This window comes from Periplaneta americana, chromosome 9, assembly GCF_040183065.1.
Source record: "Periplaneta americana isolate PAMFEO1 chromosome 9, P.americana_PAMFEO1_priV1, whole genome shotgun sequence".
NCBI classification, from domain to species: Eukaryota; Metazoa; Arthropoda; class Insecta; order Blattodea; family Blattidae; genus Periplaneta; species Periplaneta americana.
This window is the reverse complement of record NC_091125.1, coordinates 123,315,678-123,330,200: the sequence shown is the minus strand read 5'-3', so window position 1 is coordinate 123,330,200 and position 14,523 is coordinate 123,315,678. Positions and strand designations below refer to the sequence as shown.

The 14,523-nt window shown below is 35.6% G+C and overlaps 1 protein-coding gene across 1 annotated transcript in view; it reads right to left on the bottom strand.

The window, feature by feature from the left end:
• The window catches only part of rdgC (retinal degeneration C), a 484,209-nt gene that overhangs the window by 67,742 nt on the left and 401,944 nt on the right, over positions 1–14,523 (bottom strand). The window lies entirely within an intron of this gene.

Below are 14,523 nucleotides of genomic sequence, written 5' to 3'. Positions count from 1 at the left end.
GTGTGTTGCGTCATAAGAAAGACATTTAATCACAAACGTGCAATGAAGGGAAAGAGGGAAGAAGATGAATGAATATAATATCTTAATCGTATCTGAGGGACACTCATGTCAAGAAAATATAGGTCATCATGGCATTGTTTAGTCAACAGACGTAATGGTTATAATCACGTCGTTCTAATTTCCGGCAGCCAATCACGTTGCAGGTCGGCTACATTTAAACGTGTGCGTCTTGTGATTCGCTGATGAAGATGTTATGCATTTCCTAAGGCTGAATAAATACTTAATATAATCCCCCGCCATTTTGGCTCTTTCGTTGGCGTTCGCAGAAAGCACACGAGGACGTTATTTGCCGCTCAATTATTTGCTGAATTATAGTGCGTTTGATTCATTATCATAGGAGCTACGACATGATAATGTTTAACGGTGTGGCAAATAGATCCCTAGCCTGTTAGCTCGGCAACGAAAGAACAAAAATGGCGAACGATACTACCTACCTAACTATTATAGAGCCTTGACTTCCTAAGACGTAAGCAAAGAGGAGTCACGCCGGGAATAACAGAGTCGAGACTATAGTGACGGGACTTGTAGAAGAATGAGAATGTTGTGTTTTAAGACGGAATGTACCGCGACATGATAAGAAGGAAGCTTTAGGTGTTATGACTGTTTTGCCTGACCTGTGTGACCCAGTCCGCCAGTAGTGATGAGTAACTCGCTCTTAGTCGATCTATTTACTTTTTGCAAGGGCCAAAATCCCTGAATCAAGCTTTTTTTTTTACATCCAGACATTGTTTGCAGGCAGGTGTGACATAACAGTACAGTGCAGTAAAATACAAAGAAAATCAAAGTTTTGGGTGTGAAAGATAAAGTTAATGTTAAAAAAAGAATTCGAGAGCGATACAAAGAAAGCTAATGTGTAACGTGAATTTTGTTTGGTTAAGAAAGAACTGAGAAAGATTTACAGATGCAGTATTTTCAAAAAAAAAAAAAAAACAGATTTCTTCAACCTACGTTTTCAACTGTGACTAATGCATCGGTTTTAATTATCATAAAAAATACCCACAAAATGGTGAGCCGTTTTATATGGCAGCTAAGAAGAAAGGAACCTTAAAGTTATACAATAAAAATTATAAAATACACCTACAACAAATTACTTATTAATATTATTTAAAATTCTACGAAATCAACACATTCGTCGCTCGAGGTAAAAAGCTCGTCAAGTACGGCCTGACTGTTGACAGTCATATGGGTTCCATTCGGAATGTGGTGAGACGGTTTCTACTTCGTCATAAGTATTCCATAACAAATGGTCCCCTGTGCCATCCATAGCGTTGAAAGATTTCATCACGTTTCCACTTTTACATTGTCCCATGATTTTATCAAGAAATCACTCAGTATATCAAGTGATACAGCACGCATAGTCATAGACGCCTCATAATTTGTGGATCTTCTTAAATGACAGATATAAGCTAAAATCATAATATCGTGCTCGAAATTTATACTTCGTCTTATCTTAAGATGGTACTATCTGTGGAAACGTACGGTGTTTCACATTATAGTATTTTACTGCGTACCTTACCATTTTCTACAATGAAATACAGTATTTTTATTTTTGAAAAAGAAAAACAAGAAGGATGTACAGTATTAAAAGCTTGTAGTTCTTTAGGCCTGCATAAAACTACAATTATTGTAGTAGTGTACAAAACATGTGACGTTTAGTTCTATCCTTCAAGGAATAGGTCTCGAAGATCTGTTCCGAGACTCAGGTGTCTTCCGTCCAACGCTCTTCAGGCCGTCCCATACTTCTCCGGCCGACAAATTCCATTTGTAATACCCACTTAGGTTGTGATATCACTCATTCGTATAAGATGGAACTGTTTGTACCCCTTGATTTCCTCCACTATGCCATTTTATTTAGCTCCTGTCTTACTACCAGTAAGTGACCTTAGAAATCTAATTTTCTGATCCTCAAGGCTTTCCTCTTCCTGTTTCTTGAGGATCCACTTTTCTGAGTAAAATTTTAGTATTTGTCTGATTACTTTATTATGTAATTAAATTTGGAAGTTTCCAGATATATTTTTAAAACGTAATATTCTGAATTTATTTTTTCTTTTAATTTTACTTTCTGTAATTAATTTATTCATTTGTTTACTTATTTCCTTGCTTGCTTGCTCCTTCTTTGGTTAACTTTTCTTCCTTACTTGGCTTTGCTTGCTTCGTTGGATTCGTTTGCTTGCTTGGCTTTGCCTGTTGCTTGACTTTGCTTGCTTGCTTGCTTGGCTCTGCTTGCTTGACTTTGCTTGCTACCTGATCTGCTTGCTTGCGTTTGCTTGCTTGCTTGCTTGCCTGCTTGGCTTTGCTTGCTTGCTTGACTTTGCTTACTTGACTTTGCTTGCTTGCTTGGCTCTGCTTGCTTGCTTGGCTCTGCTTGCTTGCTTGGCTCTGCTTGCTTGCTTGGCTCTGCTTGCTTGCTTGCTTGCTTGGCTTTGCTTGGTTGCTTGACTTTGCTTACTTGACTTTGCTTGCTTGGCTCTGCTTGCTTGGCTTTGCTTGCTACCTGATCTGCTTGTTTGGTTTTGCTTGCTTGCTTGGCTTGGCTTTGCTTGCTTGCTTGCTTAGCTTTAGTTGCTTGGTTCCTTGCTTACTTGGCTTTGCTTCCTCTCTTGTTGGCTTAGCTTTGCTTCCTTTTTTATTTATTTATTTACTTATTTATTTATTTATTTATTTATTTATTTATTTATTTATTTATTTATTTATTTATTTATTTATTTATTTCTGGGTTAAAATAAAATATTTATATTGTATGATGTTAAGGATTTCTTTATTCAGATTGCGAAATTTATATGTATATGTAAGTTACAGCATATACAACAATATTTAATTATTATACTACGAACCGCCACTGTAATTTTTGGTTACGAGGTAATGAAGAAAAACGCGTGTAAAATTTTCCGAGGAATGTACTTTGAACAGAAGTGGAAATTAAAGTAGCGACTTTAGTGGGAGATGTTGTCATCACGTTGTAACTTGTTTCTGTGACAGGCCTCAGCTTGGTGACGAGAAGTCTGAATTAGAAATACTAACGCTAGCAACATGAGGTGTCGCCTTTATAAAACAAGCGCGTTCAAGGAGAGAAAGAGGGTGGAGGTGTAGCTGTCATTTCACCTTCAAATTGAATTACTTCTAGAAATGAAGCTACAGTGTTCTGGTAAATTGAGTTGAAATTCAGTTACCAGCAGTGCTGCCAACTTCTGACATCAGCACTCACGTCCATCTTCAATCAAAAGTAAAATAGAAGTGGAGAAACACTTTTAAAAAACTTTTGCCTCAAAGGAAAAAAGCTTCGACTTCAATAAGATGATGAAATTTTTGCTAAGGCAAGCATTTTATTTTTGGCTTTCCGTAGTTCCTCCATTCAGATGGATAACAAGTTAACGGCTTTGAAACTGAATTATTTTCTATGGAAATGACGGCATTGCTAACACTGAGGCGTAAGAAAAGTTATGCCCGCAGCTCGGGTCAATAAAAGGAAGAAAAAGAATAGAAATAAATATCAACAAAATTTGACTTCATTCCTATTGTTAATGCATAAATACTTGAACTGAAAGACTACGTCATGTACAATTGGTACACGGACCAAAGAAGCGTTAATATTTAACACTAATTACTTCAATGTTATTTGCGTAACAGTTCAAAAGCTGCAAAGAAATTTTACATTGCTGTCTTAAGATAACTAAATTAGTAAATTACTACATAAAATGTAAAGTTAATTTATTAAATTTAATCGGTTGAACTCGGATTTTTGGCACCTAAAATGGCCTCTAAAATTATCAAAATAGGCACTAAAATACAGTTTTAGGCACTAAAATTATAATTTCAGGCAGTTAAATAAGATTTTATACACTCAAAATGTGTTTCTTACTATTAAAATTACAGAAACTATAGAAATGCAATTTGTTGTGTAAATTAAGTAAATTATAAATTAATAATAAAGTAGTGAGTACAGGCATCATTAAGGTGCTGGTTGATGCAAGGTTTTTCTCTTGCGACATCTAAACACGAGAAAAGAATTACTATAACATTGAAGATCTCCCGCGAAAAAGGATGTAACATTAGATTCTTGAAATATTATGTTATGTTAGGTGGAAAAAGTAATTTTAAAGCATTTATTTAGAGTAATAAAGTATTGAGATCAATGGCTGAATAAACTTTTATCCTTGTTTAGTCAAATACTAAACTTGTGATAGTAAATATAGGCGTAATGAAATATGCTCCTGAATTTATTTTCCTTTCTCCTGAAACATCAATTACAGATTTGTTCGTTACATCCTTATTCCGGGGAGGTCGTCAATTATTATTCTTTATACATCTTGATTACACGACTTTTAACACTATATCACTTAAGAATAAAAAAATATATAAATATATTATTTCTAAGTATTTTTCTTTATTGTTCGATATATCGTAACTGATTGTTTCGTCTTATTTTAATATTATTTATCCATGAGCATTACAAAAAAAAACATGCGTTTATTAAATACTTCTGTTTGTAAAGTAGGCTTTCATTCAACATTATTTTATTCCACTTACTTACAAATGGCTTTTAAGGAACCCGAAGGTTCATTGCCGCCCTCACATAAGCCCGCCATCGGTCCCTATCCTGTGCAAGATTAATCCAGTCTCTATCATCATATCCCAATTCCCTCAAATCCATTTTAATATTATCCTCCCATCTACGTCTCGGCCTCCCTAAAGGTCTTTTTCCCTCCAGTTTCCCAACTAACACTCTATATGCATTTCTGGATTCGCCCATACGTGCTACATGCCCTGCCCATCTCAAACGTCTGGATTTAATGTTCCTAATTATGTCAGATGAAGAATACAATGCGTGCAGTTCTCTGTTGTGTAACTTTCTCCATTCTCCTGTAACTTCATCCCGCTTAGCCCCAAATATTTTCCTAAGCACCTTATTCTCAAACACCCTGAACCTATGTTCCTCTCTCAGAGTGAGAGTCCAAGTTTCACAACCATACAGAACAACCGGTAATATAACTGTTTTATAAATTCTAACTTTCAGATTTTTGGACAGCAGACTGGATGATAAGAGCTTCTCAACCGAATAATAACACGCATTTCCCATATTTATTCTGCGTTTAATTTCCTCCCGAGTGTCATTTATATTTGTTACTGTTGCTCCAAGATATTTGAATTTTTCCACCTCTTCGAAGGATAAATCTCCAATTTTTATATTTCCATTTCGTACAATATTCTGGTCACGAGACATAATCATATACTTTGTCTTTTCGGGATTTACTTCCAAACCGATCGCTTTACTTGCTTCAAGTAAAATTACCGTGTTTTCCCTAATCGTTTGTGTTTTCCCTAATCACGTCCTCCGCATAGACAAGAAGCTGATGTAACCCATTCAATTCCAAACCCTGCCTGTTTTATTCCACTAGTGAAATAAACTTTATCTCACAGTTCACAGCTTTCTTAGTGCCCGGGACCGCACATATACCACTTTACCATTCAACTATTGATATATTAGTTACTAGATGTCACTATCTCTACTTCTTTATTACCATTTCTTATATCTCCGTACGATCAATCTCTTCCTCCTTTCTCTATCTACTACTACTACTACTACTACTACTACTACTACTACTACTACTACTACTACTACTAGTCGACCTGGTTGGCGAGTTGGTATAGCGCTGGCCTTCTATACCCAAGGTTGCGGGTTCGATCCCGGGCCAGGTCGATGGCATTTAAGTGTGCTTAAATGCGACAGGCTCATGTCAGTAGATTTACCGGCATGTAAAAGAACTCCTGCGGAACAACATTCCGACACATCCGGCGACGCTGACATAACCTCTGCAGTTGCGAGCGTCGTTAAATAAAACATTACATTCAACTACTACTACTACTACTACTACTACTACAACCACCACCACTATACCGTAATTTGAGCATTATATCCATATCTAATGTGTATTCTTTTATTTTGTAATTACCTTTTGGAAGCGAGGAGACTCGAACCGGCGAAGTTGGATTTAATTGGATTTAACAACAACAATGAGCTAAACAGAGACGATGATTATTTACGTTTTAATATTCCTGTTAAAAAAGGAAGGCAGAAAATAGAAAAGACTGGGGAATGCTGGGTTTGCAGTGAAAGACCTGCCCTTGGGCAGAACACTATGAATGAATTAATTCCTCTTAAGTTTACAGAAAGAAAATGTGACATTATTTTAATCACATTAGTCCCGTGAACGCTCCTAAATTATCCCTGAAACTTGAAAAAGATGAAAATACATGTTTAAAATGAAAGAGATACTAAATTGTATAATTATAATTTGTTATTTATCCTACGCCTTACATACCATTCTTCATTATTCATGGCCTCCTACATCATGACCTACCTAGTACGCGTATCGATTCTAAAATCCATGCCATGATATCTGATTATATGAGGTCTTATTTTCAACATATTTTCTTTTATAAGACAGATTTTTTTGTTATGGTCATGGATAAAATTACGTATCCTACTTGTGAACATGGTGGAAACATAGTTGAGGTGTGGGACAAGCTGTGCGTGTTTTCGTTCAGTCTGCGCATGACGTCACCTTTACTGCAGGCCGCACTCGAATGACACAGTCAACACAACAGATTGTTGATGGTTAGATCTGCGTCCATAGATTTAAATGAATAAATAAAACTCATGGTTTGTGTATTCAGTAAATATTGACAGTATAGGCTATAATAGGGTCTATCTTGAAGTGATAACATTATAAAATAGTGAACAATAAATTAAATTCAAGAGTCAAGAAATAATGTAATACGGTAGTGCAACGTTAATAATTGCCTTCTGTAATATACACGTACTTTTATAATAATTACAATACATTATGCTACAAATATGCACAAAATTAGGCCCATATATCACACAAATTATATTACACATGAATTCAAGTACAATAGGAACTACCTTGAAATGATAACGTAATAAAATTATGATCTATTACATATTAAAGTCAAGTTTCAAGAAACAATGTGATATGGCAGTGTGTCATTAATAATATTGACTTCTGTAATATAGGCCTACACGTGGTTTTATAATAATTACAATACAATGTGTAATAAATATATACATACTTAGATCTATACAGTTATTTATAACGTACATTATTTTGTATATGAATTCAAATACTTTTGAAACTTTCATTGACATATGTATATGAATTTCTTGGAATAATTTGTCATTATAGTAAACAAATATTTTTATATATTCAGGCTATTGGAGACATAATATAGTCTACTACATTATTTACCTTATTATTCCACACACGACATAATATAATTTCACCATTATAAATCCCACTCTGTTAAGTAAATACTTATTCTTATGCAATCTTTTTCATTTTCTTTATAATATTTCTCTTTGAAATTCCAGACATTTTTATTATTTTATTAATTTCTTTAATTCTAATAAATGTTCTTGTTCTAACCAATGTCGTAATTACTTCTGGCGGAAGAGGAGAACTGATTTCTGCTTCGTTTTTCATGGCAGAATTAACCAAATTTACAGTCTTTTTTATTATAAATTTCTCATAAGAAACAGAATCTCCGTGCACATCTGAGAATATACTTCAATAAGCATGGCAACCAATTGCAGATCCTTAGAAGGGAGAATTAAGTTTCCACGGGACACTGTAGTAATCCAGTCTTTTTGATTAGCAGAAGTTGACAATTTTGTGGGAATTCCAAGATTCGGGTATTGCTCCATATGTTTTGATGCAGCATATCCTGCAATATATTTTAATCCTTCCTGGGATATCCGCTGTCTTGCAGAGATTTCATATATTTTTTCTGGGAGGCCTATATTTTCTTCAGGATCTCGATCGTTGGTAAATTTAACCGGTTTCAGAATGCCTTTAAGAAATTCTGCAGTTGCACATAGTTCTTTCTGCAGATTATCATTGACTTCTGATTGGCTTGTACTAGGACCCACTATTAATGCCTCTTCTTCCGAAAGCAAATCGGAGGTGTTTTTGTTCTCACAAAACTGAGATAATGGATTTCGACCTAGTATGTACCACTTCAGTCTATGTTTAAAATCTAAAGCAGAGGGATGATCATTTGTTCTACCCATGCTTCTAATTTCCGAAAAAAGTTTTCTACCAGATCTTGATTAAGTTTTCTTGTGATGATGTATTCAATTTTGTACTTGTACCTCATTGCCTCATACAACAATGTTAATGATTTATTATTTATTATAATCCCCTCCTGATAAGGTAATTTCCTGTTTGCTTCTCCTACTTTAACTGTGGTCATGACGTCATTCATTTCTGAGAGTATAATATTCTGATCTTGAAGGTTTATTCCGTAACTATGCAGCCCACGGTGGGTACCGAATTTAGAAACGGTATTAAATAAATCAAACCAATCATTAGTTAATTTTATTGCCTTTGAAGTTTCTTTCCATTCATTTGATCTCAACAACTCGTTTTCACCACACCATTTCAAAGCCTTTGCAACTCTGTTGGAAAATAATTGTGCTGCCAAACTAACTTTTTGTCTTTGGGTACCACGGACACTTAAGTGTAACGGAGTTAACTTGTAAGCTAATTTTGTATCAGAGGAAGAGGATGCACGTAAAAGTTCATGAATTGGTTCTGATGAAATGTTCAATCCGTTCAAGTTGAAACCATGATCTAGAAAGTGATTCCTGTGTAATTTCAATAAATGTGGAGCGTCTGAAAAGACAAATATTTCTCGAGTTGAATCATTTGGATTAGGAAAACTGCAATTTAGTTTGGTAGAAATTTTCAAATCACGCCACAATTTTCTGTTACTTCCACCTAAATCGCTAACTGTGACCACAACTTGAAAACCACTACCTTCTAACTGGCAAATTATGTCTGTTAAGATTTCTTTTGTCATTGTCTGATCATATTTATAGTATACGGGCTGCTTCCACCTTGCAAACAAACCACGTGCAAAAACAACCTGCACTGCTTTATGAGGTCCAATTATTTGTTCTTCCCTACTGTCAAAAGAAACCTCCTCATTTAAATACATTTCATCAAATGCTAATACTGTTACACGATCTAACTCCGACGTATTTGTAGCTCTCGCCTTCATTAATTTTAAGACATCATGAAGTACCCCTTCCTCAAGCGATAATTGTTTTACTGCCCATTTTCTCAGAGTTGACAAATCAGGTAACGGGTAATTTAATTTTGTTCTTAAGTATCGGTATGTTTTTAGACTTAGGTTTCGAAGTGTTATTGCAGTACCGTAATCTTCTACAGACCATTTCACCCTATGCTTTTTATTCAAAAGAGCATCAATTTGCCCAATAGTGAAAAATGGTTTCAAAATTTCAGCCACTTTAGATTTAACTTCTGTTTGTCTAATGTTTTTCAATGATATTACATCCTCATGTAATTTTCTTTTTTCTTCTTCATGTTTCCTGTTGGCAGCTGTCAATTCCTTAATCCTCGTTTGTAGAGAGTAATTCTCCTCTTCTAATTCTTGAATTCTTTGTATTAGTATTTGGCATTCCTCTGTGACAGTAGACTCAGTGGCTCCGCGATTTTCCATTGTTACATTAGTGCTGGATGCTCCTATTGCGCTGAAGTGAAAGAAAGTTAATAGGTACAGTAGCCTACATGCAATCAGGGGCGTATTTAGGCCTCGGCAGACTAAGCAGCTGTCTAGGACGGCAGATTTGAGGGAGCAACTTTTAAGCTATTACTGTTAATTTTTTATATGTTTTTTTTAATTTTATTCATAACTCTTTAAAGAGAACATGAACTTAAACGCACAATGAAAAGGATATGAATAACATTGGCAACAATCAGTTCAAATTATGTATTGTAATTAATGTCTAGTTAGGTTTATTAAAGAAAATGTACTCAACGCAATGACCTGCGATCGCTGTCTGCAGTAAAGATGACGTCACACGCCTCGGCCGCTATCGCAACAGCATGCGCAGTCCCACACCTTTACTATGTTTCCACCATGCTTGTGAACATGATCTTCATTGCGCTCGTATAATTTAAATCTTTCCACTCTCGCAATAAAGATACACTTACCTCACAAGTACCATAAATAACTATTACTTGCCTTTTGGTACAATACCTACAAAATATATTCCCGTCATAGGTAAATCACGGAAAATATTGTATCTATTAATGCAGTGGTCGTCAGCACTTGCTGAAATGGGTAAAGGGTAAGCGGAGCTGTCCCGTGTGCCCCGTCGTGCAACAGAAAGAGGTAGAGAGCATATCCGCTAGCAGCTACGAGTGCACCATAGTGCAGTGTGTTCTCCGCGGGTAAGAGACGCTAGCCCCAGGGTGGTCTGTGCTGATGACTACTGCATTAATGAATCATCGCAGTTCTGTTTGCATTTCACTTGTTCCTTTTCAATAATGCCTATAGTAAATTAACCGGCAATCCTTCAAACCCGAAACCCTACGAATGGCGATGGCTCTTTACTGCAATGCTGAATAAGAGATACGCCTAGATATGTCTGGAAATTTCACTTCCTTTTAATATTTAAATAATAATAATAATGAAATAATAATAATAATAATTAATGCTGTTTTTTTACGGTGATGGGTTATTAACCCTTCGTACTAGTGCCGTAAAAACATTTATTATTATTATTATTATTATTATTATTATTAGTATTATTATTATTATTAAATTCTTGGTTGCTCTTTTAAATTTTAATGTCATATTCTCAGAAATTTAAAGTCATTTTATAGATTACTTTTCTGTGATTTTTGGGGTATCTACTTCCGAGTCGTAGTGGTATATCTGTCACAGTATCCGTCATATAAACTGCAGGTACAATTCTGGTCTGGTTCGTGGAAATATTGCATCTTGCATATTCTATGGTGATATCCATTGACTGCCAGGTCTGCGATGAGGTATCTCTGCTTGATAGTTTAATATAGCATTGTTGTATTCGTACTACGTTAGTGTATTTCAGGTCAATATTGAAGTATAAAATGGCCTGCGTCTCTGTCACGCCTCTCGTTATCAGTTAGTCGGTGTGGAAATATGACGTCATACGCGACTCGAGAGCGAAAAGCGCTATGTTTTGAATATTGCTACGATATAGGAATGAGGAAATTCCTGGAAAGTAATTGATTTTGTTGAACACTTGAGGAGGTAGTGAGAATACAAAAGAGCAGTGTCCTTGTGAGATGTTGGATTTTCTGAGATATGCGTGACGAAGATGAGAAAAAAAAGTCGGAAAGTGTGATACAATTTTTTCTAGCTTTGCTAGTTTCTATTTTATTTTATTCAAAATAAGGTTGTGATAAATTGAGGTTTTGATTGATATGTAGGCCTACATGGTAGGCTGACAATTCATCTCACTTGATTATAATTGTCAGAGAAAGAACAATTATATCTTAAGTCTGATTATTTTAATGTGTTACTAGTAGTCAACGATGTATGCAATGGAGGGGGAAAGGAACTCGCCACTCTACCCCATTATCTCCTGGCTTAATTACCTTATGAGTGATGCTTATTGGTGTCACTAATGAAGTTCAAACCTGTCTTCGGACAGTTGACTAAACACTAGCTGAGATGTGTCGAATTGTCCATATTGCACGGCGTAATACTGGTGACAGACTACAGTCGCTAATCGCGATTAGCTCCGATGCGATTACCGAAACTGTGGCGACACACTAGGTCCCGTCTGGTCAACAACTGAATTACCATAGAGGAAACAATTTTCTCTATGTACATACGTATATGTGTGGTATATGTTTGTTTCCAACACCTAAAGTTCATACTTTCTTTTGATGTTTGTTCGTTGTTTTTTTTTCTTTTTTGTTGTTGTTTCTTGCGGTTTGATATGGGAATTTATTTGTTAAAATTGTTATATCCTTTACAATATAAACTGATACAATTTCTATCATTACTATTTAGGCTATATTATTTTGAAAAGAGTTTTTATAACCTATAAAATTTATATCATCATGCCAAAAATTTATATTATTTTGTAATAAAACATATTTTTAAAATCAACCCTAACCTCAGTGGTAGCGTCGTAATGGAGACTGAAATTGAAAATCTGGAAAAGAAACCAATTCCAGTTTGTAATCCATTATTTATTGAAATGAAATATCTTTCAGCAGCCTTCTATTGCTCTCTATATATATGAAAGATGAATAATTCGTCTGTCATTTGTTAATATATTTCTTTTTACTTTTCTCACATCTGTATTAAATTTCTCCACCACGTCTAATAGCAGCCAAATTCATTTTCTAGCCATTCATTTTCGTTTCTCTTTCATATAGGCCTAATACAATGGAAGGAGTAACAATATTCCACAGCAGAAGCTATCACGACGTCCTAAATAATATAAATCAAGGTGATTCGAAACCAAAGATTACTAAAATGTTACTTTCGTCCACTGGGCCGTGCCTCAGCGTGATTATCTTGTTCTGGAAACAGGATTTAGCTCCTGATCGCGATCGGAACGGTGACACACTACAAACCTGATCGCGATTAGGTCGATAATCACGATTAGTGACTGCAGTCTGTCACCAGTATAACACGGATAGCAAGCTGTCGGCTTAACCGGAGACTGCAAGAAGCTCGGCCCAGATCCGGGTTGCTGTGTTATTGTTTATGCATAATCTATTCACTGAGTAGATATTGTAGACAATATAGGGGAGAGTCGGGTAGTATCGGACAGTGCGTTTCTTTCATCTACCACCATATGGTAGTACCTGAATGACATGGTTACGTTTCTGTGATGTCGCATAGAGAAACGTAACCATGTCAATCAGGTACCATCATCGTGTTGTTGATGAAAGAAACTCACTGTCCGATATTACCCGATGTCCGATACTACCCGACTCTTCCCTAATTGAGTATCAAGACCTCTTCTGTTTTTTCATCTTAAATTAAATGATATACCTTGGATGATTTCATCTAAAAGTTGCATTAATATGGCTTTATACAAGCTACAAATAGAGTTCAACGATTTAAATTATTATTAGAACCTTCCATTGAAAATTAGCCCAAACTTGTCACTTAGTAACGTTGTGGGTTAACTTTGTTTCCCCACAGAGCAAGCGCAGTTGTGACCTTTCGCTAATGCATCTGCCAGAAACAGTTTTAGTCTTTTTGCCTACATAAACCTACACATCTACAAAACAAACATAGCTGACCTTTGCTGGTTCCATATGTTTTGAAAATGCACATAATCGATTAATGTGTCCCCTTCATTGCTATGGTATGGATTGTGGAAGATATTCATTACATCATCAACAACAACGGTATGTATCATAAACAGTGTGTTTCATAATTATATGTACAAATTGCAGGGGTGACTATAGGACAAAGAAACAGAGCAAGAAGTCCTAATAAAAACAGGTCCGAAAACCAACAGTCTCCGAGATATGATGTCATCACTATAGTCACCAATTGATTATGTCTCGTACATTTTTAACCTCATTTCTTACCTTGCACACTTAATAGTCGTGCGTACTTCCATATTTTACAACATTAGCTACGACCGTTTGAATGATTTGCCTCTTTCGGAAAGGCATCTGCTCTGGTACATGCAAGACTGAGCACCGGTTCACTATCATTTGAACGTACGGGAGTTCTTAAGCTTTTACAACAGGTGTGTCGGCCATAGCTTACCAACACCATGACCTCCCAGCTCTCCAGACTTCAGTTCTCTGTTTTTTTATATTTGTAATGTTTTTAGTATTGTAGCCCTGATAATAATGTTAACGAACTCGGGAACACATTGTCAATGGTTGTCAACGTATTAGAGACACGCCAGTGATACTCGAACATGTATGATTGTGCATGAAGAAACGTTCTGATGCCTGCCTTATCATGAGTGGTGGCCTCGTAATTGCGCTCGAGTGGCCAAAATTTGTATAAGCACTTGTTTTGACATTATTAACATAATGGAAGAAAAAATTAACCTTTTATCTGCCACTATGAGAATGTTTGTTGTAAGTAAAGATTTTGCAACACTGTTGCCTAAATGTAAAAGCGTGCTTCACTCTATGGCCTAATATTCCCGGGGCCGTCAACCCAGTGAAACACGACTGACTACTACATTATTGCCCTCACTGTTACGGAGAATGGATGTTTTCTATGCGTTCACAAATGCAGCTGTATTTACTGCGATGTTGCAATTATTTCCAGAAACGAAGTCGATTTCTCTAATAAATAAAAATAAATAACGTAACTAGCAGAGAAAAATTGTGTTTATTTGATTTGAATTATTACTGTCATTAAGTGCATTCCACTTGGTATATTATTCTGTAAAAAAAAAAAAAACATGGCTACGTAAATAAAATTAGGCATCCTCTGAAAAAAAGTATTAGAAGGATTAAGGAAGGACAACTATTGTACGTGAATCAGTATTTTATCTAAAAATATCGGGAATGTGTGAATGCAGATGGCCGTCACTTTGAATAACTCCTATAACACAAACTAGTACTCATTTTGAAATAAAAATATAATTGTGTG